This window comes from Dunckerocampus dactyliophorus, unplaced genomic scaffold, assembly GCF_027744805.1.
Source record: "Dunckerocampus dactyliophorus isolate RoL2022-P2 unplaced genomic scaffold, RoL_Ddac_1.1 HiC_scaffold_23, whole genome shotgun sequence".
Classification (NCBI taxonomy): domain Eukaryota; kingdom Metazoa; phylum Chordata; class Actinopteri; order Syngnathiformes; family Syngnathidae; genus Dunckerocampus; species Dunckerocampus dactyliophorus.
Window position 1 is genome coordinate 288,000 of NW_026559859.1, and position 22,162 is coordinate 310,161.

At 51.1% G+C, this 22,162-nt stretch overlaps 53 non-coding genes across 53 annotated transcripts; all 53 read right to left on the minus strand.

Moving 5' to 3' along the window:
- Positions 1 to 226: 226 nt before the first annotated feature.
- Positions 227 to 346, minus strand: LOC129175360 (5S ribosomal RNA). The gene has a single exon (XR_008568322.1). It is a non-coding gene; the product is annotated as a 5S ribosomal RNA (ribosomal RNA).
- A 300-nt stretch (positions 347 to 646) lies between these two features.
- On the minus strand, positions 647 to 765 carry LOC129174853 (5S ribosomal RNA). The gene has a single exon (XR_008567828.1). It is a non-coding gene; the product is annotated as a 5S ribosomal RNA (ribosomal RNA).
- Positions 766 to 1,065: 300 nt separating this feature from the next.
- Positions 1,066 to 1,184, minus strand: LOC129174854 (5S ribosomal RNA). The gene has a single exon (XR_008567829.1). It is a non-coding gene; the product is annotated as a 5S ribosomal RNA (ribosomal RNA).
- Positions 1,185 to 1,484: 300 nt separating this feature from the next.
- LOC129175122 (5S ribosomal RNA) lies at positions 1,485 to 1,603 on the minus strand. The gene has a single exon (XR_008568092.1). It is a non-coding gene; the product is annotated as a 5S ribosomal RNA (ribosomal RNA).
- A 300-nt stretch (positions 1,604 to 1,903) lies between these two features.
- Positions 1,904 to 2,022, minus strand: LOC129174855 (5S ribosomal RNA). The gene has a single exon (XR_008567830.1). It is a non-coding gene; the product is annotated as a 5S ribosomal RNA (ribosomal RNA).
- Positions 2,023 to 2,322: 300 nt separating this feature from the next.
- LOC129175123 (5S ribosomal RNA) lies at positions 2,323 to 2,441 on the minus strand. Its single transcript, XR_008568093.1, has one exon. It is a non-coding gene; the product is annotated as a 5S ribosomal RNA (ribosomal RNA).
- A 300-nt stretch (positions 2,442 to 2,741) lies between these two features.
- LOC129174856 (5S ribosomal RNA) lies at positions 2,742 to 2,860 on the minus strand. The gene has a single exon (XR_008567831.1). It is a non-coding gene; the product is annotated as a 5S ribosomal RNA (ribosomal RNA).
- Positions 2,861 to 3,160: 300 nt separating this feature from the next.
- Positions 3,161 to 3,279, minus strand: LOC129175448 (5S ribosomal RNA). The gene has a single exon (XR_008568402.1). It is a non-coding gene; the product is annotated as a 5S ribosomal RNA (ribosomal RNA).
- A 300-nt stretch (positions 3,280 to 3,579) lies between these two features.
- Positions 3,580 to 3,698, minus strand: LOC129174857 (5S ribosomal RNA). The gene has a single exon (XR_008567832.1). It is a non-coding gene; the product is annotated as a 5S ribosomal RNA (ribosomal RNA).
- Positions 3,699 to 3,998: 300 nt separating this feature from the next.
- On the minus strand, positions 3,999 to 4,118 carry LOC129175316 (5S ribosomal RNA). Its single transcript, XR_008568279.1, has one exon. It is a non-coding gene; the product is annotated as a 5S ribosomal RNA (ribosomal RNA).
- Positions 4,119 to 4,418: 300 nt separating this feature from the next.
- Positions 4,419 to 4,537, minus strand: LOC129175449 (5S ribosomal RNA). Its single transcript, XR_008568403.1, has one exon. It is a non-coding gene; the product is annotated as a 5S ribosomal RNA (ribosomal RNA).
- A 300-nt stretch (positions 4,538 to 4,837) lies between these two features.
- On the minus strand, positions 4,838 to 4,956 carry LOC129174858 (5S ribosomal RNA). Its single transcript, XR_008567833.1, has one exon. It is a non-coding gene; the product is annotated as a 5S ribosomal RNA (ribosomal RNA).
- Positions 4,957 to 5,256: 300 nt separating this feature from the next.
- Positions 5,257 to 5,375, minus strand: LOC129175197 (5S ribosomal RNA). The gene has a single exon (XR_008568166.1). It is a non-coding gene; the product is annotated as a 5S ribosomal RNA (ribosomal RNA).
- Positions 5,376 to 5,675: 300 nt separating this feature from the next.
- On the minus strand, positions 5,676 to 5,794 carry LOC129174859 (5S ribosomal RNA). The gene has a single exon (XR_008567834.1). It is a non-coding gene; the product is annotated as a 5S ribosomal RNA (ribosomal RNA).
- Positions 5,795 to 6,094: 300 nt separating this feature from the next.
- Positions 6,095 to 6,213, minus strand: LOC129175450 (5S ribosomal RNA). The gene has a single exon (XR_008568404.1). It is a non-coding gene; the product is annotated as a 5S ribosomal RNA (ribosomal RNA).
- Positions 6,214 to 6,513: 300 nt separating this feature from the next.
- On the minus strand, positions 6,514 to 6,632 carry LOC129175162 (5S ribosomal RNA). Its single transcript, XR_008568132.1, has one exon. It is a non-coding gene; the product is annotated as a 5S ribosomal RNA (ribosomal RNA).
- A 300-nt stretch (positions 6,633 to 6,932) lies between these two features.
- LOC129175317 (5S ribosomal RNA) lies at positions 6,933 to 7,052 on the minus strand. Its single transcript, XR_008568280.1, has one exon. It is a non-coding gene; the product is annotated as a 5S ribosomal RNA (ribosomal RNA).
- Positions 7,053 to 7,352: 300 nt separating this feature from the next.
- LOC129175451 (5S ribosomal RNA) lies at positions 7,353 to 7,471 on the minus strand. The gene has a single exon (XR_008568405.1). It is a non-coding gene; the product is annotated as a 5S ribosomal RNA (ribosomal RNA).
- A 300-nt stretch (positions 7,472 to 7,771) lies between these two features.
- Positions 7,772 to 7,891, minus strand: LOC129175362 (5S ribosomal RNA). The gene has a single exon (XR_008568323.1). It is a non-coding gene; the product is annotated as a 5S ribosomal RNA (ribosomal RNA).
- Positions 7,892 to 8,191: 300 nt separating this feature from the next.
- Positions 8,192 to 8,310, minus strand: LOC129174860 (5S ribosomal RNA). Its single transcript, XR_008567835.1, has one exon. It is a non-coding gene; the product is annotated as a 5S ribosomal RNA (ribosomal RNA).
- A 300-nt stretch (positions 8,311 to 8,610) lies between these two features.
- LOC129174861 (5S ribosomal RNA) lies at positions 8,611 to 8,729 on the minus strand. The gene has a single exon (XR_008567836.1). It is a non-coding gene; the product is annotated as a 5S ribosomal RNA (ribosomal RNA).
- A 300-nt stretch (positions 8,730 to 9,029) lies between these two features.
- LOC129175124 (5S ribosomal RNA) lies at positions 9,030 to 9,148 on the minus strand. Its single transcript, XR_008568094.1, has one exon. It is a non-coding gene; the product is annotated as a 5S ribosomal RNA (ribosomal RNA).
- Positions 9,149 to 9,448: 300 nt separating this feature from the next.
- On the minus strand, positions 9,449 to 9,567 carry LOC129174863 (5S ribosomal RNA). Its single transcript, XR_008567838.1, has one exon. It is a non-coding gene; the product is annotated as a 5S ribosomal RNA (ribosomal RNA).
- Positions 9,568 to 9,867: 300 nt separating this feature from the next.
- On the minus strand, positions 9,868 to 9,986 carry LOC129175125 (5S ribosomal RNA). Its single transcript, XR_008568095.1, has one exon. It is a non-coding gene; the product is annotated as a 5S ribosomal RNA (ribosomal RNA).
- A 300-nt stretch (positions 9,987 to 10,286) lies between these two features.
- LOC129174865 (5S ribosomal RNA) lies at positions 10,287 to 10,405 on the minus strand. Its single transcript, XR_008567839.1, has one exon. It is a non-coding gene; the product is annotated as a 5S ribosomal RNA (ribosomal RNA).
- A 300-nt stretch (positions 10,406 to 10,705) lies between these two features.
- Positions 10,706 to 10,824, minus strand: LOC129175127 (5S ribosomal RNA). Its single transcript, XR_008568097.1, has one exon. It is a non-coding gene; the product is annotated as a 5S ribosomal RNA (ribosomal RNA).
- Positions 10,825 to 11,124: 300 nt separating this feature from the next.
- LOC129174866 (5S ribosomal RNA) lies at positions 11,125 to 11,243 on the minus strand. The gene has a single exon (XR_008567840.1). It is a non-coding gene; the product is annotated as a 5S ribosomal RNA (ribosomal RNA).
- Positions 11,244 to 11,543: 300 nt separating this feature from the next.
- LOC129174867 (5S ribosomal RNA) lies at positions 11,544 to 11,662 on the minus strand. The gene has a single exon (XR_008567841.1). It is a non-coding gene; the product is annotated as a 5S ribosomal RNA (ribosomal RNA).
- A 300-nt stretch (positions 11,663 to 11,962) lies between these two features.
- LOC129175128 (5S ribosomal RNA) lies at positions 11,963 to 12,081 on the minus strand. The gene has a single exon (XR_008568098.1). It is a non-coding gene; the product is annotated as a 5S ribosomal RNA (ribosomal RNA).
- A 300-nt stretch (positions 12,082 to 12,381) lies between these two features.
- LOC129174868 (5S ribosomal RNA) lies at positions 12,382 to 12,500 on the minus strand. The gene has a single exon (XR_008567842.1). It is a non-coding gene; the product is annotated as a 5S ribosomal RNA (ribosomal RNA).
- A 300-nt stretch (positions 12,501 to 12,800) lies between these two features.
- Positions 12,801 to 12,919, minus strand: LOC129174869 (5S ribosomal RNA). Its single transcript, XR_008567843.1, has one exon. It is a non-coding gene; the product is annotated as a 5S ribosomal RNA (ribosomal RNA).
- Positions 12,920 to 13,219: 300 nt separating this feature from the next.
- On the minus strand, positions 13,220 to 13,338 carry LOC129175129 (5S ribosomal RNA). The gene has a single exon (XR_008568099.1). It is a non-coding gene; the product is annotated as a 5S ribosomal RNA (ribosomal RNA).
- Positions 13,339 to 13,638: 300 nt separating this feature from the next.
- Positions 13,639 to 13,757, minus strand: LOC129174870 (5S ribosomal RNA). The gene has a single exon (XR_008567844.1). It is a non-coding gene; the product is annotated as a 5S ribosomal RNA (ribosomal RNA).
- Positions 13,758 to 14,057: 300 nt separating this feature from the next.
- LOC129175452 (5S ribosomal RNA) lies at positions 14,058 to 14,176 on the minus strand. Its single transcript, XR_008568406.1, has one exon. It is a non-coding gene; the product is annotated as a 5S ribosomal RNA (ribosomal RNA).
- A 300-nt stretch (positions 14,177 to 14,476) lies between these two features.
- Positions 14,477 to 14,595, minus strand: LOC129174871 (5S ribosomal RNA). The gene has a single exon (XR_008567845.1). It is a non-coding gene; the product is annotated as a 5S ribosomal RNA (ribosomal RNA).
- A 300-nt stretch (positions 14,596 to 14,895) lies between these two features.
- On the minus strand, positions 14,896 to 15,015 carry LOC129175318 (5S ribosomal RNA). The gene has a single exon (XR_008568281.1). It is a non-coding gene; the product is annotated as a 5S ribosomal RNA (ribosomal RNA).
- Positions 15,016 to 15,315: 300 nt separating this feature from the next.
- Positions 15,316 to 15,434, minus strand: LOC129175453 (5S ribosomal RNA). Its single transcript, XR_008568407.1, has one exon. It is a non-coding gene; the product is annotated as a 5S ribosomal RNA (ribosomal RNA).
- Positions 15,435 to 15,734: 300 nt separating this feature from the next.
- LOC129175363 (5S ribosomal RNA) lies at positions 15,735 to 15,854 on the minus strand. Its single transcript, XR_008568324.1, has one exon. It is a non-coding gene; the product is annotated as a 5S ribosomal RNA (ribosomal RNA).
- A 300-nt stretch (positions 15,855 to 16,154) lies between these two features.
- LOC129174872 (5S ribosomal RNA) lies at positions 16,155 to 16,273 on the minus strand. The gene has a single exon (XR_008567846.1). It is a non-coding gene; the product is annotated as a 5S ribosomal RNA (ribosomal RNA).
- A 300-nt stretch (positions 16,274 to 16,573) lies between these two features.
- On the minus strand, positions 16,574 to 16,693 carry LOC129175319 (5S ribosomal RNA). Its single transcript, XR_008568282.1, has one exon. It is a non-coding gene; the product is annotated as a 5S ribosomal RNA (ribosomal RNA).
- A 300-nt stretch (positions 16,694 to 16,993) lies between these two features.
- On the minus strand, positions 16,994 to 17,112 carry LOC129175454 (5S ribosomal RNA). Its single transcript, XR_008568408.1, has one exon. It is a non-coding gene; the product is annotated as a 5S ribosomal RNA (ribosomal RNA).
- Positions 17,113 to 17,412: 300 nt separating this feature from the next.
- LOC129175320 (5S ribosomal RNA) lies at positions 17,413 to 17,532 on the minus strand. The gene has a single exon (XR_008568283.1). It is a non-coding gene; the product is annotated as a 5S ribosomal RNA (ribosomal RNA).
- A 300-nt stretch (positions 17,533 to 17,832) lies between these two features.
- LOC129174873 (5S ribosomal RNA) lies at positions 17,833 to 17,951 on the minus strand. Its single transcript, XR_008567847.1, has one exon. It is a non-coding gene; the product is annotated as a 5S ribosomal RNA (ribosomal RNA).
- Positions 17,952 to 18,251: 300 nt separating this feature from the next.
- On the minus strand, positions 18,252 to 18,370 carry LOC129174875 (5S ribosomal RNA). Its single transcript, XR_008567849.1, has one exon. It is a non-coding gene; the product is annotated as a 5S ribosomal RNA (ribosomal RNA).
- Positions 18,371 to 18,670: 300 nt separating this feature from the next.
- On the minus strand, positions 18,671 to 18,789 carry LOC129175130 (5S ribosomal RNA). The gene has a single exon (XR_008568100.1). It is a non-coding gene; the product is annotated as a 5S ribosomal RNA (ribosomal RNA).
- Positions 18,790 to 19,089: 300 nt separating this feature from the next.
- LOC129175321 (5S ribosomal RNA) lies at positions 19,090 to 19,209 on the minus strand. Its single transcript, XR_008568284.1, has one exon. It is a non-coding gene; the product is annotated as a 5S ribosomal RNA (ribosomal RNA).
- A 300-nt stretch (positions 19,210 to 19,509) lies between these two features.
- LOC129175455 (5S ribosomal RNA) lies at positions 19,510 to 19,628 on the minus strand. Its single transcript, XR_008568409.1, has one exon. It is a non-coding gene; the product is annotated as a 5S ribosomal RNA (ribosomal RNA).
- A 300-nt stretch (positions 19,629 to 19,928) lies between these two features.
- LOC129175364 (5S ribosomal RNA) lies at positions 19,929 to 20,048 on the minus strand. The gene has a single exon (XR_008568325.1). It is a non-coding gene; the product is annotated as a 5S ribosomal RNA (ribosomal RNA).
- A 300-nt stretch (positions 20,049 to 20,348) lies between these two features.
- LOC129174876 (5S ribosomal RNA) lies at positions 20,349 to 20,467 on the minus strand. Its single transcript, XR_008567850.1, has one exon. It is a non-coding gene; the product is annotated as a 5S ribosomal RNA (ribosomal RNA).
- A 300-nt stretch (positions 20,468 to 20,767) lies between these two features.
- LOC129175323 (5S ribosomal RNA) lies at positions 20,768 to 20,887 on the minus strand. Its single transcript, XR_008568286.1, has one exon. It is a non-coding gene; the product is annotated as a 5S ribosomal RNA (ribosomal RNA).
- Positions 20,888 to 21,187: 300 nt separating this feature from the next.
- On the minus strand, positions 21,188 to 21,306 carry LOC129175456 (5S ribosomal RNA). The gene has a single exon (XR_008568410.1). It is a non-coding gene; the product is annotated as a 5S ribosomal RNA (ribosomal RNA).
- Positions 21,307 to 21,606: 300 nt separating this feature from the next.
- Positions 21,607 to 21,726, minus strand: LOC129175324 (5S ribosomal RNA). Its single transcript, XR_008568287.1, has one exon. It is a non-coding gene; the product is annotated as a 5S ribosomal RNA (ribosomal RNA).
- Positions 21,727 to 22,026: 300 nt separating this feature from the next.
- On the minus strand, positions 22,027 to 22,145 carry LOC129174877 (5S ribosomal RNA). The gene has a single exon (XR_008567851.1). It is a non-coding gene; the product is annotated as a 5S ribosomal RNA (ribosomal RNA).
- Positions 22,146 to 22,162: the final 17 nt, after the last annotated feature.

A 22,162-nucleotide genomic window follows, 5' to 3' on the forward strand; every position in this document is an offset into this window, starting at 1 on the left:
TGTGTGCACACTTTGCTGCTCGTATGGTTTTTCTGGCTGTTTTGTGCCACCGGTCGCAGCCACAGCCAGCCTGTAAGCCTGTTTGAACTTCACAGCAGAGAGAAAAACACTGTAGATGGATGTTCCTCACATGAGGGCAAAATAAATACTCTTCCTCCATTCAAAGTGATGGCGTTTTCCAAGAAGTGGGAAACAGCGCCCTCTGCTGAAAGCCAAGAGCCTAAAAAGCTTACAGCACCTGGTATTCCCAGGCGGTCTCCCATTCCAAGTACTCACCAGGCCCGCCCCTGCTTAGCTTCCGAGATCGGACGAGATCGGGCGTTCTCAGGGTAGTATGGCTGTAAGCCGGAAAGCTCTCTGAAAACTTTCCTTTTAAAGACGACACTGGTCAAACTGCGCTTCTGCAAACGGTCTCGGATGTGTGTGCACACTTTGCTGCTCGTATGGTTTTTCTGGCTGTTTTGTGCCACCGGTCGCAGCCACAGCCAGCCTGTAAGCCTGTTTGAACTTCACAGCAGAGAGAAAAACACTGTAGATGGATGTTCCTCACATGAGGGCAAAATAAATACTCTTCCTCCATTCAAAGTGATGGCGTTTTCCAAGAAGTGGGAAACAGCGCCCTCTGCTGAAAGCCAAGAGCCTAAAAAGCTTACAGCACCTGGTATTCCCAGGCGGTCTCCCATCCAAGTACTCACCAGGCCCGCCCCTGCTTAGCTTCCGAGATCGGACGAGATCGGGCGTTCTCAGGGTAGTATGGCCGTAAGCCGGAAAGCTCTCTGAAAACTTTCCTTTTAAAGACGACACTGGTCAAACTGCGCTTCTGCAAACGGTCTCGGATGTGTGTGCACACTTTGCTGCTCGTATGGTTTTTCTGGCTGTTTTGTGCCACCGGTCGCAGCCACAGCCAGCCTGTAAGCCTGTTTGAACTTCACAGCAGAGAGAAAAACACTGTAGATGGATGTTCCTCACATGAGGGCAAAATAAATACTCTTCCTCCATTCAAAGTGATGGCGTTTTCCAAGAAGTGGGAAACAGCGCCCTCTGCTGAAAGCCAAGAGCCTAAAAAGCTTACAGCACCTGGTATTCCCAGGCGGTCTCCCATCCAAGTACTCACCAGGCCCGCCCCTGCTTAGCTTCCGAGATCGGACGAGATCGGGCGTTCTCAGGGTAGTATGGCCGTAAGCCGGAAAGCTCTCTGAAAACTTTCCTTTTAAAGACGACACTGGTCAAACTGCGCTTCTGCAAACGGTCTCGGATGTGTGTGCACACTTTGCTGCTCGTATGGTTTTTCTGGCTGTTTTGTGCCACCGGTCGCAGCCACAGCCAGCCTGTAAGCCTGTTTGAACTTCACAGCAGAGAGAAAAACACTGTAGATGGATGTTCCTCCCATGAGGGCAAAATAAATACTCTTCCTCCATTCAAAGTGATGGCGTTTTCCAAGAGGTGGGAAACAGCGCCCTCTGCTGAAAGCCAAGAGCCTAAAAAGCTTTCAGCACCTGGTATTCCCAGGCGGTCTCCCATCCAAGTACTAACCAGGCCCGCCCCTGCTTAGCTTCCGAGATCGGACGAGATCGGGCGTTCTCAGGGTAGTATGGCCGTAAGCCGGAAAGCTCTCTGAAAACTTTCCTTTTAAAGACGACACTGGTCAAACTGCGCTTCTGCAAACGGTCTCGGATGTGTGTGCACACTTTGCTGCTCGTATGGTTTTTCTGGCTGTTTTGTGCCACCGGTCGCAGCCACAGCCAGCCTGTAAGCCTGTTTGAACTTCACAGCAGAGAGAAAAACACTGTAGATGGATGTTCCTCACATGAGGGCAAAATAAATACTCTTCCTCCATTCAAAGTGACGGCGTTTTCCAAGAAGTGGGAAACAGCGCCCTCTGCTGAAAGCCAAGAGCCTAAAAAGCTTACAGCACCTGGTATTCCCAGGCGGTCTCCCATCCAAGTACTCACCAGGCCCGCCCCTGCTTAGCTTCCGAGATCGGACGAGATCGGGCGTTCTCAGGGTAGTATGGCCGTAAGCCGGAAAGCTCTCTGAAAACTTTCCTTTTAAAGACGACACTGGTCAAACTGCGCTTCTGCAAACGGTCTCGGATGTGTGTGCACACTTTGCTGCTCGTATGGTTTTTCTGGCTGTTTTGTGCCACCGGTCGCAGCCACAGCCAGCCTGTAAGCCTGTTTGAACTTCACAGCAGAGAGAAAAACACTGTAGATGGATGTTCCTCCCATGAGGGCAAAATAAATACTCTTCCTCCATTCAAAGTGATGGCGTTTTCCAAGAGGTGGGAAACAGCGCCCTCTGCTGAAAGCCAAGAGCCTAAAAAGCTTTCAGCACCTGGTATTCCCAGGCGGTCTCCCATCCAAGTACTAACCAGGCCCGCCCCTGCTTAGCTTCCGAGATCGGACGAGATCGGGCGTTCTCAGGGTAGTATGGCCGTAAGCCGGAAAGCTCTCTGAAAACTTTCCTTTTAAAGACGACACTGGTCAAACTGCGCTTCTGCAAACGGTCTCGGATGTGTGTGCACACTTTGCTGCTCGTATGGTTTTTCTGGCTGTTTTGTGCCACCGGTCGCAGCCACAGCCAGCCTGTAAGCCTGTTTGAACTTCACAGCAGAGAGAAAAACACTGTAGATGGATGTTCCTCACATGAGGGCAAAATAAATACTCTTCCTCCATTCAAAGTGACGGCGTTTTCCAAGAAGTGGGAAACAGCGCCCTCTGCTGAAAGCCAAGAGCCTAAAAAGCTTACAGCACCTGGTATTCCCAGGCGGTCTCCCATCCAAGTACTCACCAGGCCCGCCCCTGCTTAGCTTCCGAGATCGGACGAGATCGGGCGTTCTCAGGGTAGTATGGCCGTAAGCCGGAAAGCTCTCTGAAAACTTTCCTTTTAAAGACGACACTGGTCAAACTGCGCTTCTGCAAACGGTCTCGGATGTGTGTGCACACTTTGCTGCTCGTATGGTTTTTCTGGCTGTTTTGTGCCACCGGTCGCAGCCACAGCCAGCCTGTAAGCCTGTTTGAACTTCACAGCAGAGAGAAAAACACTGTAGATGGATGTTCCTCACATGAGGGCAAAATAAATACTCTTCCTCCATTCAAAGTGATGGCGTTTTCCAAGAAGTGGGAAACAGCGCCCTCTGCTGAAAGCCAAGAGCCTAAAAAGCTTACAGCACCTGGTATTCCCAGGCGGTCTCCCATCCAAGTACTAACCAGGCCCGCCCCTGCTTAGCTTCCGAGATCGGACGAGATCGGGCGTTCTCAGGGTAGTATGGCCGTAAGCCGGAAAGCTCTCTGAAAACTTTCCTTTTAAAGACGACACTGGTCAAACTGCGCTTCTGCAAACGGTCTCGGATGTGTGTGCACACTTTGCTGCTCGTATGGTTTTTCTGGCTGTTTTGTGCCACCGGTCGCAGCCACAGCCAGCCTGTAAGCCTGTTTGAACTTCACAGCAGAGAGAAAAACACTGTAGATGGATGTTCCTCACATGAGGGCAAAATAAATACTCTTCCTCCATTCAAAGTGATGGCGTTTTCCAAGAAGTGGGAAACAGCGCCCTCTGCTGAAAGCCAAGAGCCTAAAAAGCTTACAGCACCTGGTATTCCCAGGCGGTCTCCCATCCAAGTACTCACCAGGCCCGCCCCTGCTTAGCTTCCGAGATCGGACGAGATCGGGCGTTCTCAGGGTAGTATGGCCGTAAGCCGGAAAGCTCTCTGAAAACTTTCCTTTTAAAGACGACACTGGTCAAACTGCGCTTCTGCAAACGGTCTCGGATGTGTGTGCACACTTTGCTGCTCGTATGGTTTTTCTGGCTGTTTTGTGCCACCGGTCGCAGCCACAGCCAGCCTGTAAGCCTGTTTGAACTTCACAGCAGAGAGAAAAACACTGTAGATGGATGTTCCTCACATGAGGGCAAAATAAATACTCTTCCTCCATTCAAAGTGATGGCGTTTTCCAAGAAGTGGGAAACAGCGCCCTCTGCTGAAAGCCAAGAGCCTAAAAAGCTTACAGCACCTGGTATTCCCAGGCGGTCTCCCATTCCAAGTACTCACCAGGCCCGCCCCTGCTTAGCTTCCGAGATCGGACGAGATCGGGCGTTCTCAGGGTAGTATGGCCGTAAGCCGGAAAGCTCTCTGAAAACTTTCCTTTTAAAGACGACACTGGTCAAACTGCGCTTCTGCAAACGGTCTCGGATGTGTGTGCACACTTTGCTGCTCGTATGGTTTTTCTGGCTGTTTTGTGCCACCGGTCGCAGCCACAGCCAGCCTGTAAGCCTGTTTGAACTTCACAGCAGAGAGAAAAACACTGTAGATGGATGTTCCTCACATGAGGGCAAAATAAATACTCTTCCTCCATTCAAAGTGATGGCGTTTTCCAAGAAGTGGGAAACAGCGCCCTCTGCTGAAAGCCAAGAGCCTAAAAAGCTTACAGCACCTGGTATTCCCAGGCGGTCTCCCATCCAAGTACTAACCAGGCCCGCCCCTGCTTAGCTTCCGAGATCGGACGAGATCGGGCGTTCTCAGGGTAGTATGGCCGTAAGCCGGAAAGCTCTCTGAAAACTTTCCTTTTAAAGACGACACTGGTCAAACTGCGCTTCTGCAAACGGTCTCGGATGTGTGTGCACACTTTGCTGCTCGTATGGTTTTTCTGGCTGTTTTGTGCCACCGGTCGCAGCCACAGCCAGCCTGTAAGCCTGTTTGAACTTCACAGCAGAGAGAAAAACACTGTAGATGGATGTTCCTCACATGAGGGCAAAATAAATACTCTTCCTCCATTCAAAGTGACGGCGTTTTCCAAGAAGTGGGAAACAGCGCCCTCTGCTGAAAGCCAAGAGCCTAAAAAGCTTACAGCACCTGGTATTCCCAGGCGGTCTCCCATCCAAGTACTCACCAGGCCCGCCCCTGCTTAGCTTCCGAGATCGGACGAGATCGGGCGTTCTCAGGGTAGTATGGCCGTAAGCCGGAAAGCTCTCTGAAAACTTTCCTTTTAAAGACGACACTGGTCAAACTGCGCTTCTGCAAACGGTCTCGGATGTGTGTGCACACTTTGCTGCTCGTATGGTTTTTCTGGCTGTTTTGTGCCACCGGTCGCAGCCACAGCCAGCCTGTAAGCCTGTTTGAACTTCACAGCAGAGAGAAAAACACTGTAGATGGATGTTCCTCCCATGAGGGCAAAATAAATACTCTTCCTCCATTCAAAGTGATGGCGTTTTCCAAGAGGTGGGAAACAGCGCCCTCTGCTGAAAGCCAAGAGCCTAAAAAGCTTTCAGCACCTGGTATTCCCAGGCGGCCTCCCATCCAAGTACTAACCAGGCCCGCCCCTGCTTAGCTTCCGAGATCGGACGAGATCGGGCGTTCTCAGGGTAGTATGGCCGTAAGCCGGAAAGCTCTCTGAAAACTTTCCTTTTAAAGACGACACTGGTCAAACTGCGCTTCTGCAAACGGTCTCGGATGTGTGTGCACACTTTGCTGCTCGTATGGTTTTTCTGGCTGTTTTGTGCCACCGGTCGCAGCCACAGCCAGCCTGTAAGCCTGTTTGAACTTCACAGCAGAGAGAAAAACACTGTAGATGGATGTTCCTCACATGAGGGCAAAATAAATACTCTTCCTCCATTCAAAGTGACGGCGTTTTCCAAGAAGTGGGAAACAGCGCCCTCTGCTGAAAGCCAAGAGCCTAAAAAGCTTACAGCACCTGGTATTCCCAGGCGGTCTCCCATCCAAGTACTCACCAGGCCCGCCCCTGCTTAGCTTCCGAGATCGGACGAGATCGGGCGTTCTCAGGGTAGTATGGCCGTAAGCCGGAAAGCTCTCTGAAAACTTTCCTTTTAAAGACGACACTGGTCAAACTGCGCTTCTGCAAACGGTCTCGGATGTGTGTGCACACTTTGCTGCTCGTATGGTTTTTCTGGCTGTTTTGTGCCACCGGTCGCAGCCACAGCCAGCCTGTAAGCCTGTTTGAACTTCACAGCAGAGAGAAAAACACTGTAGATGGATGTTCCTCACATGAGGGCAAAATAAATACTCTTCCTCCATTCAAAGTGATGGCGTTTTCCAAGAAGTGGGAAACAGCGCCCTCTGCTGAAAGCCAAGAGCCTAAAAAGCTTACAGCACCTGGTATTCCCAGGCGGTCTCCCATCCAAGTACTAACCAGGCCCGCCCCTGCTTAGCTTCCGAGATCGGACGAGATCGGGCGTTCTCAGGGTAGTATGGCCGTAAGCCGGAAAGCTCTCTGAAAACTTTCCTTTTAAAGACGACACTGGTCAAACTGCGCTTCTGCAAACGGTCTCGGATGTGTGTGCACACTTTGCTGCTCGTATGGTTTTTCTGGCTGTTTTGTGCCACCGGTCGCAGCCACAGCCAGCCTGTAAGCCTGTTTGAACTTCACAGCAGAGAGAAAAACACTGTAGATGGATGTTCCTCACATGAGGGCAAAATAAATACTCTTCCTCCATTCAAAGTGATGGCGTTTTCCAAGAAGTGGGAAACAGCGCCCTCTGCTGAAAGCCAAGAGCCTAAAAAGCTTACAGCACCTGGTATTCCCAGGCGGTCTCCCATCCAAGTACTCACCAGGCCCGCCCCTGCTTAGCTTCCGAGATCGGACGAGATCAGGCGTTCTCAGGGTAGTATGGCCGTAAGCCGGAAAGCTCTCTGAAAACTTTCCTTTTAAAGACGACACTGGTCAAACTGCGCTTCTGCAAACGGTCTCGGATGTGTGTGCACACTTTGCTGCTCGTATGGTTTTTCTGGCTGTTTTGTGCCACCGGTCGCAGCCACAGCCAGCCTGTAAGCCTGTTTGAACTTCACAGCAGAGAGAAAAACACTGTAGATGGATGTTCCTCACATGAGGGCAAAATAAATACTCTTCCTCCATTCAAAGTGATGGCGTTTTCCAAGAAGTGGGAAACAGCGCCCTCTGCTGAAAGCCAAGAGCCTAAAAAGCTTACAGCACCTGGTATTCCCAGGCGGTCTCCCATTCCAAGTACTCACCAGGCCCGCCCCTGCTTAGCTTCCGAGATCGGACGAGATCGGGCGTTCTCAGGGTAGTATGGCCGTAAGCCGGAAAGCTCTCTGAAAACTTTCCTTTTAAAGACGACACTGGTCAAACTGCGCTTCTGCAAACGGTCTCGGATGTGTGTGCACACTTTGCTGCTCGTATGGTTTTTCTGGCTGTTTTGTGCCACCGGTCGCAGCCACAGCCAGCCTGTAAGCCTGTTTGAACTTCACAGCAGAGAGAAAAACACTGTAGATGGATGTTCCTCACATGAGGGCAAAATAAATACTCTTCCTCCATTCAAAGTGATGGCGTTTTCCAAGAAGTGGGAAACAGCGCCCTCTGCTGAAAGCCAAGAGCCTAAAAAGCTTACAGCACCTGGTATTCCCAGGCGGTCTCCCATCCAAGTACTAACCAGGCCCGCCCCTGCTTAGCTTCCGAGATCGGACGAGATCGGGCGTTCTCAGGGTAGTATGGCCGTAAGCCGGAAAGCTCTCTGAAAACTTTCCTTTTAAAGACGACACTGGTCAAACTGCGCTTCTGCAAACGGTCTCGGATGTGTGTGCACACTTTGCTGCTCGTATGGTTTTTCTGGCTGTTTTGTGCCACCGGTCGCAGCCACAGCCAGCCTGTAAGCCTGTTTGAACTTCACAGCAGAGAGAAAAACACTTTAGATGGATGTTCCTCACATGAGGGCAAAATAAATACTCTTCCTCCATTCAAAGTGATGGCGTTTTCCAAGAAGTGGGAAACAGCGCCCTCTGCTGAAAGCCAAGAGCCTAAAAAGCTTACAGCACCTGGTATTCCCAGGCGGTCTCCCATTCCAAGTACTCACCAGGCCCGCCCCTGCTTAGCTTCCGAGATCGGACGAGATCGGGCGTTCTCAGGGTAGTATGGCTGTAAGCCGGAAAGCTCTCTGAAAACTTTCCTTTTAAAGACGACACTGGTCAAACTGCGCTTCTGCAAACGGTCTCGGATGTGTGTGCACACTTTGCTGCTCGTATGGTTTTTCTGGCTGTTTTGTGCCACCGGTCGCAGCCACAGCCAGCCTGTAAGCCTGTTTGAACTTCACAGCAGAGAGAAAAACACTGTAGATGGATGTTCCTCACATGAGGGCAAAATAAATACTCTTCCTCCATTCAAAGTGATGGCGTTTTCCAAGAAGTGGGAAACAGCGCCCTCTGCTGAAAGCCAAGAGCCTAAAAAGCTTACAGCACCTGGTATTCCCAGGCGGTCTCCCATCCAAGTACTCACCAGGCCCGCCCCTGCTTAGCTTCCGAGATCGGACGAGATCGGGCGTTCTCAGGGTAGTATGGCCGTAAGCCGGAAAGCTCTCTGAAAACTTTCCTTTTAAAGACGACACTGGTCAAACTGCGCTTCTGCAAACGGTCTCGGATGTGTGTGCACACTTTGCTGCTCGTATGGTTTTTCTGGCTGTTTTGTGCCACCGGTCGCAGCCACAGCCAGCCTGTAAGCCTGTTTGAACTTCACAGCAGAGAGAAAAACACTGTAGATGGATGTTCCTCACATGAGGGCAAAATAAATACTCTTCCTCCATTCAAAGTGATGGCGTTTTCCAAGAAGTGGGAAACAGCGCCCTCTGCTGAAAGCCAAGAGCCTAAAAAGCTTACAGCACCTGGTATTCCCAGGCGGTCTCCCATCCAAGTACTCACCAGGCCCGCCCCTGCTTAGCTTCCGAGATCGGACGAGATCGGGCGTTCTCAGGGTAGTATGGCCGTAAGCCGGAAAGCTCTCTGAAAACTTTCCTTTTAAAGACGACACTGGTCAAACTGCGCTTCTGCAAACGGTCTCGGATGTGTGTGCACACTTTGCTGCTCGTATGGTTTTTCTGGCTGTTTTGTGCCACCGGTCGCAGCCACAGCCAGCCTGTAAGCCTGTTTGAACTTCACAGCAGAGAGAAAAACACTGTAGATGGATGTTCCTCCCATGAGGGCAAAATAAATACTCTTCCTCCATTCAAAGTGATGGCGTTTTCCAAGAGGTGGGAAACAGCGCCCTCTGCTGAAAGCCAAGAGCCTAAAAAGCTTTCAGCACCTGGTATTCCCAGGCGGTCTCCCATCCAAGTACTAACCAGGCCCGCCCCTGCTTAGCTTCCGAGATCGGACGAGATCGGGCGTTCTCAGGGTAGTATGGCCGTAAGCCGGAAAGCTCTCTGAAAACTTTCCTTTTAAAGACGACACTGGTCAAACTGCGCTTCTGCAAACGGTCTCGGATGTGTGTGCACACTTTGCTGCTCGTATGGTTTTTCTGGCTGTTTTGTGCCACCGGTCGCAGCCACAGCCAGCCTGTAAGCCTGTTTGAACTTCACAGCAGAGAGAAAAACACTGTAGATGGATGTTCCTCACATGAGGGCAAAATAAATACTCTTCCTCCATTCAAAGTGACGGCGTTTTCCAAGAAGTGGGAAACAGCGCCCTCTGCTGAAAGCCAAGAGCCTAAAAAGCTTACAGCACCTGGTATTCCCAGGCGGTCTCCCATCCAAGTACTCACCAGGCCCGCCCCTGCTTAGCTTCCGAGATCGGACGAGATCGGGCGTTCTCAGGGTAGTATGGCCGTAAGCCGGAAAGCTCTCTGAAAACTTTCCTTTTAAAGACGACACTGGTCAAACTGCGCTTCTGCAAACGGTCTCGGATGTGTGTGCACACTTTGCTGCTCGTATGGTTTTTCTGGCTGTTTTGTGCCACCGGTCGCAGCCACAGCCAGCCTGTAAGCCTGTTTGAACTTCACAGCAGAGAGAAAAACACTGTAGATGGATGTTCCTCCCATGAGGGCAAAATAAATACTCTTCCTCCATTCAAAGTGATGGCGTTTTCCAAGAGGTGGGAAACAGCGCCCTCTGCTGAAAGCCAAGAGCCTAAAAAGCTTTCAGCACCTGGTATTCCCAGGCGGTCTCCCATCCAAGTACTAACCAGGCCCGCCCCTGCTTAGCTTCCGAGATCGGACGAGATCGGGCGTTCTCAGGGTAGTATGGCCGTAAGCCGGAAAGCTCTCTGAAAACTTTCCTTTTAAAGACGACACTGGTCAAACTGCGCTTCTGCAAACGGTCTCGGATGTGTGTGCACACTTTGCTGCTCGTATGGTTTTTCTGGCTGTTTTGTGCCACCGGTCGCAGCCACAGCCAGCCTGTAAGCCTGTTTGAACTTCACAGCAGAGAGAAAAACACTGTAGATGGATGTTCCTCACATGAGGGCAAAATAAATACTCTTCCTCCATTCAAAGTGACGGCGTTTTCCAAGAAGTGGGAAACAGCGCCCTCTGCTGAAAGCCAAGAGCCTAAAAAGCTTACAGCACCTGGTATTCCCAGGCGGTCTCCCATCCAAGTACTCACCAGGCCCGCCCCTGCTTAGCTTCCGAGATCGGACGAGATCGGGCGTTCTCAGGGTAGTATGGCCGTAAGCCGGAAAGCTCTCTGAAAACTTTCCTTTTAAAGACGACACTGGTCAAACTGCGCTTCTGCAAACGGTCTCGGATGTGTGTGCACACTTTGCTGCTCGTATGGTTTTTCTGGCTGTTTTGTGCCACCGGTCGCAGCCACAGCCAGCCTGTAAGCCTGTTTGAACTTCACAGCAGAGAGAAAAACACTGTAGATGGATGTTCCTCCCATGAGGGCAAAATAAATACTCTTCCTCCATTCAAAGTGATGGCGTTTTCCAAGAGGTGGGAAACAGCGCCCTCTGCTGAAAGCCAAGAGCCTAAAAAGCTTTCAGCACCTGGTATTCCCAGGCGGTCTCCCATCCAAGTACTAACCAGGCCCGCCCCTGCTTAGCTTCCGAGATCGGACGAGATCGGGCGTTCTCAGGGTAGTATGGCCGTAAGCCGGAAAGCTCTCTGAAAACTTTCCTTTTAAAGACGACACTGGTCAAACTGCGCCTCTGCAAACGGTCTCGGATGTGTGTGCACACTTTGCTGCTCGTATGGTTTTTCTGGCTGTTTTGTGCCACCGGTCGCAGCCACAGCCAGCCTGTAAGCCTGTTTGAACTTCACAGCAGAGAGAAAAACACTGTAGATGGATGTTCCTCACATGAGGGCAAAATAAATACTCTTCCTCCATTCAAAGTGATGGCGTTTTCCAAGAAGTGGGAAACAGCGCCCTCTGCTGAAAGCCAAGAGCCTAAAAAGCTTACAGCACCTGGTATTCCCAGGCGGTCTCCCATCCAAGTACTCACCAGGCCCGCCCCTGCTTAGCTTCCGAGATCGGACGAGATCGGGCGTTCTCAGGGTAGTATGGCCGTAAGCCGGAAAGCTCTCTGAAAACTTTCCTTTTAAAGACGACACTGGTCAAACTGCGCTTCTGCAAACGGTCTCGGATGTGTGTGCACACTTTGCTGCTCGTATGGTTTTTCTGGCTGTTTTGTGCCACCGGTCGCAGCCACAGCCAGCCTGTAAGCCTGTTTGAACTTCACAGCAGAGAGAAAAACACTGTAGATGGATGTTCCTCACATGAGGGCAAAATAAATACTCTTCCTCCATTCAAAGTGATGGCGTTTTCCAAGAAGTGGGAAACAGCGCCCTCTGCTGAAAGCCAAGAGCCTAAAAAGCTTACAGCACCTGGTATTCCCAGGCGGTCTCCCATCCAAGTACTCACCAGGCCCGCCCCTGCTTAGCTTCCGAGATCGGACGAGATCGGGCGTTCTCAGGGTAGTATGGCCGTAAGCCGGAAAGCTCTCTGAAAACTTTCCTTTTAAAGACGACACTGGTCAAACTGCGCTTCTGCAAACGGTCTCGGATGTGTGTGCACACTTTGCTGCTCGTATGGTTTTTCTGGCTGTTTTGTGCCACCGGTCGCAGCCACAGCCAGCCTGTAAGCCTGTTTGAACTTCACAGCAGAGAGAAAAACACTGTAGATGGATGTTCCTCCCATGAGGGCAAAATAAATACTCTTCCTCCATTCAAAGTGATGGCGTTTTCCAAGAGGTGGGAAACAGCGCCCTCTGCTGAAAGCCAAGAGCCTAAAAAGCTTTCAGCACCTGGTATTCCCAGGCGGTCTCCCATCCAAGTACTAACCAGGCCCGCCCCTGCTTAGCTTCCGAGATCGGACGAGATCGGGCGTTCTCAGGGTAGTATGGCCGTAAGCCGGAAAGCTCTCTGAAAACTTTCCTTTTAAAGACGACACTGGTCAAACTGCGCTTCTGCAAACGGTCTCGGATGTGTGTGCACACTTTGCTGCTCGTATGGTTTTTCTGGCTGTTTTGTGCCACCGGTCGCAGCCACAGCCAGCCTGTAAGCCTGTTTGAACTTCACAGCAGAGAGAAAAACACTGTAGATGGATGTTCCTCACATGAGGGCAAAATAAATACTCTTCCTCCATTCAAAGTGATGGCGTTTTCCAAGAAGTGGGAAACAGCGCCCTCTGCTGAAAGCCAAGAGCCTAAAAAGCTTACAGCACCTGGTATTCCCAGGCGGTCTCCCATCCAAGTACTCACCAGGCCCGCCCCTGCTTAGCTTCCGAGATCGGACGAGATCGGGCGTTCTCAGGGTAGTATGGCCGTAAGCCGGAAAGCTCTCTGAAAACTTTCCTTTTAAAGACGACACTGGTCAAACTGCGCTTCTGCAAACGGTCTCGGATGTGTGTGCACACTTTGCTGCTCGTATGGTTTTTCTGGCTGTTTTGTGCCACCGGTCGCAGCCACAGCCAGCCTGTAAGCCTGTTTGAACTTCACAGCAGAGAGAAAAACACTGTAGATGGATGTTCCTCACATGAGGGCAAAATAAATACTCTTCCTCCATTCAAAGTGATGGCGTTTTCCAAGAGGTGGGAAACAGCGCCCTCTGCTGAAAGCCAAGAGCCTAAAAAGCTTACAGCACCTGGTATTCCCAGGCGGTCTCCCATCCAAGTACTCACCAGGCCCGCCCCTGCTTAGCTTCCGAGATCGGACGAGATCGGGCGTTCTCAGGGTAGTATGGCCGTAAGCCGGAAAGCTCTCTGAAAACTTTCCTTTTAAAGACGACACTGGTCAAACTGCGCTTCTGCAAACGGTCTCGGATGTGTGTGCACACTTTGCTGCTCGTATGGTTTTTCTGGCTGTTTTGTGCCACCGGTCGCAGCCACAGCCAGCCTGTAAGCCTGTTTGAACTTCACAGCAGAGAGAAAAACACTGTAGATGGATGTTCCTCCCATGAGGGCAAAATAAATACTCTTCCTCCATTCAAAGTGATGGCGTTTTCCAAGAGGTGGGAAACAGCGCCCTCTGCTGAAAGCCAAGAGCCTAAAAAGCTTTCAGCACCTGGTATTCCCAGGCGGTCTCCCATCCAAGTACTAACCAGGCCCGCCCCTGCTTAGCTTCCGAGATCGGACGAGATCGGGCGTTCTCAGGGTAGTATGGCCGTAAGCCGGAAAGCTCTCTGAAAACTTTCCTTTTAAAGACGACACTGGTCAAACTGCGCTTCTGCAAACGGTCTCGGATGTGTGTGCACACTTTGCTGCTCGTATGGTTTTTCTGGCTGTTTTGTGCCACCGGTCGCAGCCACAGCCAGCCTGTAAGCCTGTTTGAACTTCACAGCAGAGAGAAAAACACTGTAGATGGATGTTCCTCACATGAGGGCAAAATAAATACTCTTCCTCCATTCAAAGTGACGGCGTTTTCCAAGAAGTGGGAAACAGCGCCCTCTGCTGAAAGCCAAGAGCCTAAAAAGCTTACAGCACCTGGTATTCCCAGGCGGTCTCCCATCCAAGTACTCACCAGGCCCGCCCCTGCTTAGCTTCCGAGATCGGACGAGATCGGGCGTTCTCAGGGTAGTATGGCCGTAAGCCGGAAAGCTCTCTGAAAACTTTCCTTTTAAAGACGACACTGGTCAAACTGCGCTTCTGCAAACGGTCTCGGATGTGTGTGCACACTTTGCTGCTCGTATGGTTTTTCTGGCTGTTTTGTGCCACCGGTCGCAGCCACAGCCAGCCTGTAAGCCTGTTTGAACTTCACAGCAGAGAGAAAAACACTGTAGATGGATGTTCCTCACATGAGGGCAAAATAAATACTCTTCCTCCATTCAAAGTGATGGCGTTTTCCAAGAAGTGGGAAACAGCGCCCTCTGCTGAAAGCCAAGAGCCTAAAAAGCTTACAGCACCTGGTATTCCCAGGCGGTCTCCCATCCAAGTACTAACCAGGCCCGCCCCTGCTTAGCTTCCGAGATCGGACGAGATCGGGCGTTCTCAGGGTAGTATGGCCGTAAGCCGGAAAGCTCTCTGAAAACTTTCCTTTTAAAGACGACACTGGTCAAACTGCGCTTCTGCAAACGGTCTCGGATGTGTGTGCACACTTTGCTGCTCGTATGGTTTTTCTGGCTGTTTTGTGCCACCGGTCGCAGCCACAGCCAGCCTGTAAGCCTGTTTGAACTTCACAGCAGAGAGAAAAACACTGTAGATGGATGTTCCTCACATGAGGGCAAAATAAATACTCTTCCTCCATTCAAAGTGATGGCGTTTTCCAAGAAGTGGGAAACAGCGCCCTCTGCTGAAAGCCAAGAGCCTAAAAAGCTTACAGCACCTGGTATTCCCAGGCGGTCTCCCATCCAAGTACTCACCAGGCCCGCCCCTGCTTAGCTTCCGAGATCGGACGAGATCGGGCGTTCTCAGGGTAGTATGGCCGTAAGCCGGAAAGCTCTCTGAAAACTTTCCTTTTAAAGACGACACTGGTCAAACTGCGCTTCTGCAAACGGTCTCGGATGTGTGTGCACACTTTGCTGCTCGTATGGTTTTTCTGGCTGTTTTGTGCCACCGGTCGCAGCCACAGCCAGCCTGTAAGCCTGTTTGAACTTCACAGCAGAGAGAAAAACACTGTAGATGGATGTTCCTCACATGAGGGCAAAATAAATACTCTTCCTCCATTCAAAGTGATGGCGTTTTCCAAGAAGTGGGAAACAGCGCCCTCTGCTGAAAGCCAAGAGCCTAAAAAGCTTACAGCACCTGGTATTCCCAGGCGGTCTCCCATTCCAAGTACTCACCAGGCCCGCCCCTGCTTAGCTTCCGAGATCGGACGAGATCGGGCGTTCTCAGGGTAGTATGGCCGTAAGCCGGAAAGCTCTCTGAAAACTTTCCTTTTAAAGACGACACTGGTCAAACTGCGCTTCTGCAAACGGTCTCGGATGTGTGTGCACACTTTGCTGCTCGTATGGTTTTTCTGGCTGTTTTGTGCCACCGGTCGCAGCCACAGCCAGCCTGTAAGCCTGTTTGAACTTCACAGCAGAGAGAAAAACACTGTAGATGGATGTTCCTCACATGAGGGCAAAATAAATACTCTTCCTCCATTCAAAGTGATGGCGTTTTCCAAGAAGTGGGAAACAGCGCCCTCTGCTGAAAGCCAAGAGCCTAAAAAGCTTACAGCACCTGGTATTCCCAGGCGGTCTCCCATCCAAGTACTAACCAGGCCCGCCCCTGCTTAGCTTCCGAGATCGGACGAGATCGGGCGTTCTCAGGGTAGTATGGCCGTAAGCCGGAAAGCTCTCTGAAAACTTTCCTTTTAAAGACGACACTGGTCAAACTGCGCTTCTGCAAACGGTCTCGGATGTGTGTGCACACTTTGCTGCTCGTATGGTTTTTCTGGCTGTTTTGTGCCACCGGTCGCAGCCACAGCCAGCCTGTAAGCCTGTTTGAACTTCACAGCAGAGAGAAAAACACTTTAGATGGATGTTCCTCACATGAGGGCAAAATAAATACTCTTCCTCCATTCAAAGTGATGGCGTTTTCCAAGAAGTGGGAAACAGCGCCCTCTGCTGAAAGCCAAGAGCCTAAAAAGCTTACAGCACCTGGTATTCCCAGGCGGTCTCCCATTCCAAGTACTCACCAGGCCCGCCCCTGCTTAGCTTCCGAGATCGGACGAGATCGGGCGTTCTCAGGGTAGTATGGCTGTAAGCCGGAAAGCTCTCTGAAAACTTTCCTTTTAAAGACGACACTGGTCAAACTGCGCTTCTGCAAACGGTCTCGGATGTGTGTGCACACTTTGCTGCTCGTATGGTTTTTCTGGCTGTTTTGTGCCACCGGTCGCAGCCACAGCCAGCCTGTAAGCCTGTTTGAACTTCACAGCAGAGAGAAAAACACTGTAGATGGATGTTCCTCACATGAGGGCAAAATAAATACTCTTCCTCCATTCAAAGTGATGGCGTTTTCCAAGAAGTGGGAAACAGCGCCCTCTGCTGAAAGCCAAGAGCCTAAAAAGCTTACAGCACCTGGTATTCCCAGGCGGTCTCCCATCCAAGTACTCACCAGGCCCGCCCCTGCTTAGCTTCCGAGATCGGACGAGATCGGGCGTTCTCAGGGTAGTATGGCCGTAAGCCGGAAAGCTCTCTGAAAACTTTCCTTTTAAAGACGACACTGGTCAAACTGCGCTTCTGCAAACGGTCTCGGATGTGTGTGCACACTTTGCTGCTCGTATGGTTTTTCTGGCTGTTTTGTGCCACCGGTCGCAGCCACAGCCAGGATGTAAGCCTGTTTGAACTTCACAGCAGAGAGAAAAACACTGTAGATGGATGTTCCTCACATGAGGGCAAAATAAATACTCTTCCTCCATTCAAAGTGATGGCGTTTTCCAAGAAGTGGGAAACAGCGCCCTCTGCTGAAAGCCAAGAGCCTAAAAAGCTTACAGCACCTGGTATTCCCAGGCGGTCTCCCATTCCAAGTACTCACCAGGCCCGCCCCTGCTTAGCTTCCGAGATCGGACGAGATCGGGCGTTCTCAGGGTAGTATGGCCGTAAGCCGGAAAGCTCTCTGAAAACTTTCCTTTTAAAGACGACACTGGTCAAACTGCGCTTCTGCAAACGGTCTCGGATGTGTGTGCACACTTTGCTGCTCGTATGGTTTTTCTGGCTGTTTTGTGCCACCGGTCGCAGCCACAGCCAGCCTGTAAGCCTGTTTGAACTTCACAGCAGAGAGAAAAACACTGTAGATGGATGTTCCTCACATGAGGGCAAAATAAATACTCTTCCTCCATTCAAAGTGATGGCGTTTTCCAAGAAGTGGGAAACAGCGCCCTCTGCTGAAAGCCAAGAGCCTAAAAAGCTTACAGCACCTGGTATTCCCAGGCGGTCTCCCATCCAAGTACTAACCAGGCCCGCCCCTGCTTAGCTTCCGAGATCGGACGAGATCGGGCGTTCTCAGGGTAGTATGGCCGTAAGCCGGAAAGCTCTCTGAAAACTTTCCTTTTAAAGACGACACTGGTCAAACTGCGCTTCTGCAAACGGTCTCGGATGTGTGTGCACACTTTGCTGCTCGTATGGTTTTTCTGGCTGTTTTGTGCCACCGGTCGCAGCCACAGCCAGCCTGTAAGCCTGTTTGAACTTCACAGCAGAGAGAAAAACACTGTAGATGGATGTTCCTCACATGAGGGCAAAATAAATACTCTTCCTCCATTCAAAGTGATGGCGTTTTCCAAGAAGTGGGAAACAGCGCCCTCTGCTGAAAGCCAAGAGCCTAAAAAGCTTACAGCACCTGGTATTCCCAGGCGGTCTCCCATTCCAAGTACTCACCAGGCCCGCCCCTGCTTAGCTTCCGAGATCGGACGAGATCGGGCGTTCTCAGGGTAGTATGGCCGTAAGCCGGAAAGCTCTCTGAAAACTTTCCTTTTAAAGACGACACTGGTCAAACTGCGCTTCTGCAAACGGTCTCGGATGTGTGTGCACACTTTGCTGCTCGTATGGTTTTTCTGGCTGTTTTGTGCCACCGGTCGCAGCCACAGCCAGCCTGTAAGCCTGTTTGAACTTCACAGCAGAGAGAAAAACACTGTAGATGGATGTTCCTCACATGAGGGCAAAATAAATACTCTTCCTCCATTCAAAGTGATGGCGTTTTCCAAGAAGTGGGAAACAGCGCCCTCTGCTGAAAGCCAAGAGCCTAAAAAGCTTACAGCACCTGGTATTCCCAGGCGGTCTCCCATCCAAGTACTCACCAGGCCCGCCCCTGCTTAGCTTCCGAGATCGGACGAGATCGGGCGTTCTCAGGGTAGTATGGCCGTAAGCCGGAAAGCTCTCTGAAAACTTTCCTTTTAAAGACGACACTGGTCAAACTGCGCTTCTGCAAACGGTCTCGGATGTGTGTGCACACTTTGCTGCTCGTATGGTTTTTCTGGCTGTTTTGTGCCACCGGTCGCAGCCACAGCCAGCCTGTAAGCCTGTTTGAACTTCACAGCAGAGAGAAAAACACTGTAGATGGATGTTCCTCACATGAGGGCAAAATAAATACTCTTCCTCCATTCAAAGTGATGGCGTTTTCCAAGAAGTGGGAAACAGCGCCCTCTGCTGAAAGCCAAGAGCCTAAAAAGCTTACAGCACCTGGTATTCCCAGGCGGTCTCCCATCCAAGTACTCACCAGGCCCGCCCCTGCTTAGCTTCCGAGATCGGACGAGATCGGGCGTTCTCAGGGTAGTATGGCCGTAAGCCGGAAAGCTCTCTGAAAACTTTCCTTTTAAAGACGACACTGGTCAAACTGCGCTTCTGCAAACGGTCTCGGATGTGTGTGCACACTTTGCTGCTCGTATGGTTTTTCTGGCTGTTTTGTGCCACCGGTCGCAGCCACAGCCAGCCTGTAAGCCTGTTTGAACTTCACAGCAGAGAGAAAAACACTGTAGATGGATGTTCCTCCCATGAGGGCAAAATAAATACTCTTCCTCCATTCAAAGTGATGGCGTTTTCCAAGAGGTGGGAAACAGCGCCCTCTGCTGAAAGCCAAGAGCCTAAAAAGCTTTCAGCACCTGGTATTCCCAGGCGGTCTCCCATCCAAGTACTAACCAGGCCCGCCCCTGCTTAGCTTCCGAGATCGGACGAGATCGGGCGTTCTCAGGGTAGTATGGCCGTAAGCCGGAAAGCTCTCTGAAAACTTTCCTTTTAAAGACGACACTGGTCAAACTGCGCTTCTGCAAACGGTCTCGGATGTGTGTGCACACTTTGCTGCTCGTATGGTTTTTCTGGCTGTTTTGTGCCACCGGTCGCAGCCACAGCCAGCCTGTAAGCCTGTTTGAACTTCACAGCAGAGAGAAAAACACTGTAGATGGATGTTCCTCACATGAGGGCAAAATAAATACTCTTCCTCCATTCAAAGTGATGGCGTTTTCCAAGAAGTGGGAAACAGCGCCCTCTGCTGAAAGCCAAGAGCCTAAAAAGCTTACAGCACCTGGTATTCCCAGGCGGTCTCCCATTCCAAGTACTCACCAGGCCCGCCCCTGCTTAGCTTCCGAGATCGGACGAGATCGGGCGTTCTCAGGGTAGTATGGCCGTAAGCCGGAAAGCTCTCTGAAAACTTTCCTTTTAAAGACGACACTGGTCAAACTGCGCTTCTGCAAACGGTCTCGGATGTGTGTGCACACTTTGCTGCTCGTATGGTTTTTCTGGCTGTTTTGTGCCACCGGTCGCAGCCACAGCCAGCCTGTAAGCCTGTTTGAACTTCACAGCAGAGAGAAAAACACTGTAGATGGATGTTCCTCACATGAGGGCAAAATAAATACTCTTCCTCCATTCAAAGTGATGGCGTTTTCCAAGAAGTGGGAAACAGCGCCCTCTGCTGAAAGCCAAGAGCCTAAAAAGCTTACAGCACCTGGTATTCCCAGGCGGTCTCCCATCCAAGTACTAACCAGGCCCGCCCCTGCTTAGCTTCCGAGATCGGACGAGATCGGGCGTTCTCAGGGTAGTATGGCCGTAAGCCGGAAAGCTCTCTGAAAACTTTCCTTTTAAAGACGACACTGGTCAAACTGCGCTTCTGCAAACGGTCTCGGATGTGTGTGCACACTTTGCTGCTCGTATGGTTTTTCTGGCTGTTTTGTGCCACCGGTCGCAGCCACAGCCAGCCTGTAAGCCTGTTTGAACTTCACAGCAGAGAGAAAAACACTTTAGATGGATGTTCCTCACATGAGGGCAAAATAAATACTCTTCCTCCATTCAAAGTGATGGCGTTTTCCAAGAAGTGGGAAACAGCGCCCTCTGCTGAAAGCCAAGAGCCTAAAAAGCTTACAGCACCTGGTATTCCCAGGCGGTCTCCCATTCCAAGTACTCACCAGGCCCGCCCCTGCTTAGCTTCCGAGATCGGACGAGATCGGGCGTTCTCAGGGTAGTATGGCTGTAAGCCGGAAAGCTCTCTGAAAACTTTCCTTTTAAAGACGACACTGGTCAAACTGCGCTTCTGCAAACGGTCTCGGATGTGTGTGCACACTTTGCTGCTCGTATGGTTTTTCTGGCTGTTTTGTGCCACCGGTCGCAGCCACAGCCAGCCTGTAAGCCTGTTTGAACTTCACAGCAGAGAGAAAAACACTGTAGATGGATGTTCCTCACATGAGGGCAAAATAAATACTCTTCCTCCATTCAAAGTGATGGCGTTTTCCAAGAAGTGGGAAACAGCGCCCTCTGCTGAAAGCCAAGAGCCTAAAAAGCTTACAGCACCTGGTATTCCCAGGCGGTCTCCCATCCAAGTACTCACCAGGCCCGCCCCTGCTTAGCTTCCGAGATCGGACGAGATCGGGCGTTCTCAGGGTAGTATGGCCGTAAGCCGGAAAGCTCTCTGAAAACTTTCCTTTTAAAGACGACACTGGTCAAACTGCGCTTCTGCAAACGGTCTCGGATGTGTGTGCACACTTTGCTGCTCGTATGGTTTTTCTGGCTGTTTTGTGCCACCGGTCGCAGCCACAGCCAGGATGTAAGCCTGTTTGAACTTCACAGCAGAGAGAAAAACACTGTAGATGGATGTTCCTCACATGAGGGCAAAATAAATACTCTTCCTCCATTCAAAGTGATGGCGTTTTCCAAGAAGTGGGAAACAGCGCCCTCTGCTGAAAGCCAAGAGCCTAAAAAGCTTACAGCACCTGGTATTCCCAGGCGGTCTCCCATTCCAAGTACTCACCAGGCCCGCCCCTGCTTAGCTTCCGAGATCGGACGAGATCGGGCGTTCTCAGGGTAGTATGGCCGTAAGCCGGAAAGCTCTCTGAAAACTTTCCTTTTAAAGACGACACTGGTCAAACTGCGCTTCTGCAAACGGTCTCGGATGTGTGTGCACACTTTGCTGCTCGTATGGTTTTTCTGGCTGTTTTGTGCCACCGGTCGCAGCCACAGCCAGCCTGTAAGCCTGTTTGAACTTCACAGCAGAGAGAAAAACACTGTAGATGGATGTTCCTCACATGAGGGCAAAATAAATACTCTTCCTCCATTCAAAGTGATGGCGTTTTCCAAGAAGTGGGAAACAGCGCCCTCTGCTGAAAGCCAAGAGCCTAAAAAGCTTACAGCACCTGGTATTCCCAGGCGGTCTCCCATCCAAGTACTAACCAGGCCCGCCCCTGCTTAGCTTCCGAGATCGGACGAGATCGGGCGTTCTCAGGGTAGTATGGCCGTAAGCCGGAAAGCTCTCTGAAAACTTTCCTTTTAAAGACGACACTGGTCAAACTGCGCTTCTGCAAACGGTCTCGGATGTGTGTGCACACTTTGCTGCTCGTATGGTTTTTCTGGCTGTTTTGTGCCACCGGTCGCAGCCACAGCCAGCCTGTAAGCCTGTTTGAACTTCACAGCAGAGAGAAAAACACTGTAGATGGATGTTCCTCACATGAGGGCAAAATAAATACTCTTCCTCCATTCAAAGTGATGGCGTTTTCCAAGAAGTGGGAAACAGCGCCCTCTGCTGAAAGCCAAGAGCCTAAAAAGCTTACAGCACCTGGTATTCCCAGGCGGTCTCCCATTCCAAGTACTCACCAGGCCCGCCCCTGCTTAGCTTCCGAGATCGGACGAGATCGGGCGTTCTCAGGGTAGTATGGCCGTAAGCCGGAAAGCTCTCTGAAAACTTTCCTTTTAAAGACGACACTGGTCAAACTGCGCTTCTGCAAACGGTCTCGGATGTGTGTGCACACTTTGCTGCTCGTATGGTTTTTCTGGCTGTTTTGTGCCACCGGTCGCAGCCACAGCCAGCCTGTAAGCCTGTTTGAACTTCACAGCAGAGAGAAAAACACTGTAGATGGATGTTCCTCACATGAGGGCAAAATAAATACTCTTCCTCCATTCAAAGTGATGGCGTTTTCCAAGAAGTGGGAAACAGCGCCCTCTGCTGAAAGCCAAGAGCCTAAAAAGCTTACAGCACCTGGTATTCCCAGGCGGTCTCCCATCCAAGTACTCACCAGGCCCGCCCCTGCTTAGCTTCCGAGATCGGACGAGATCGGGCGTTCTCAGGGTAGTATGGCCGTAAGCCGGAAAGCTCTCTGAAA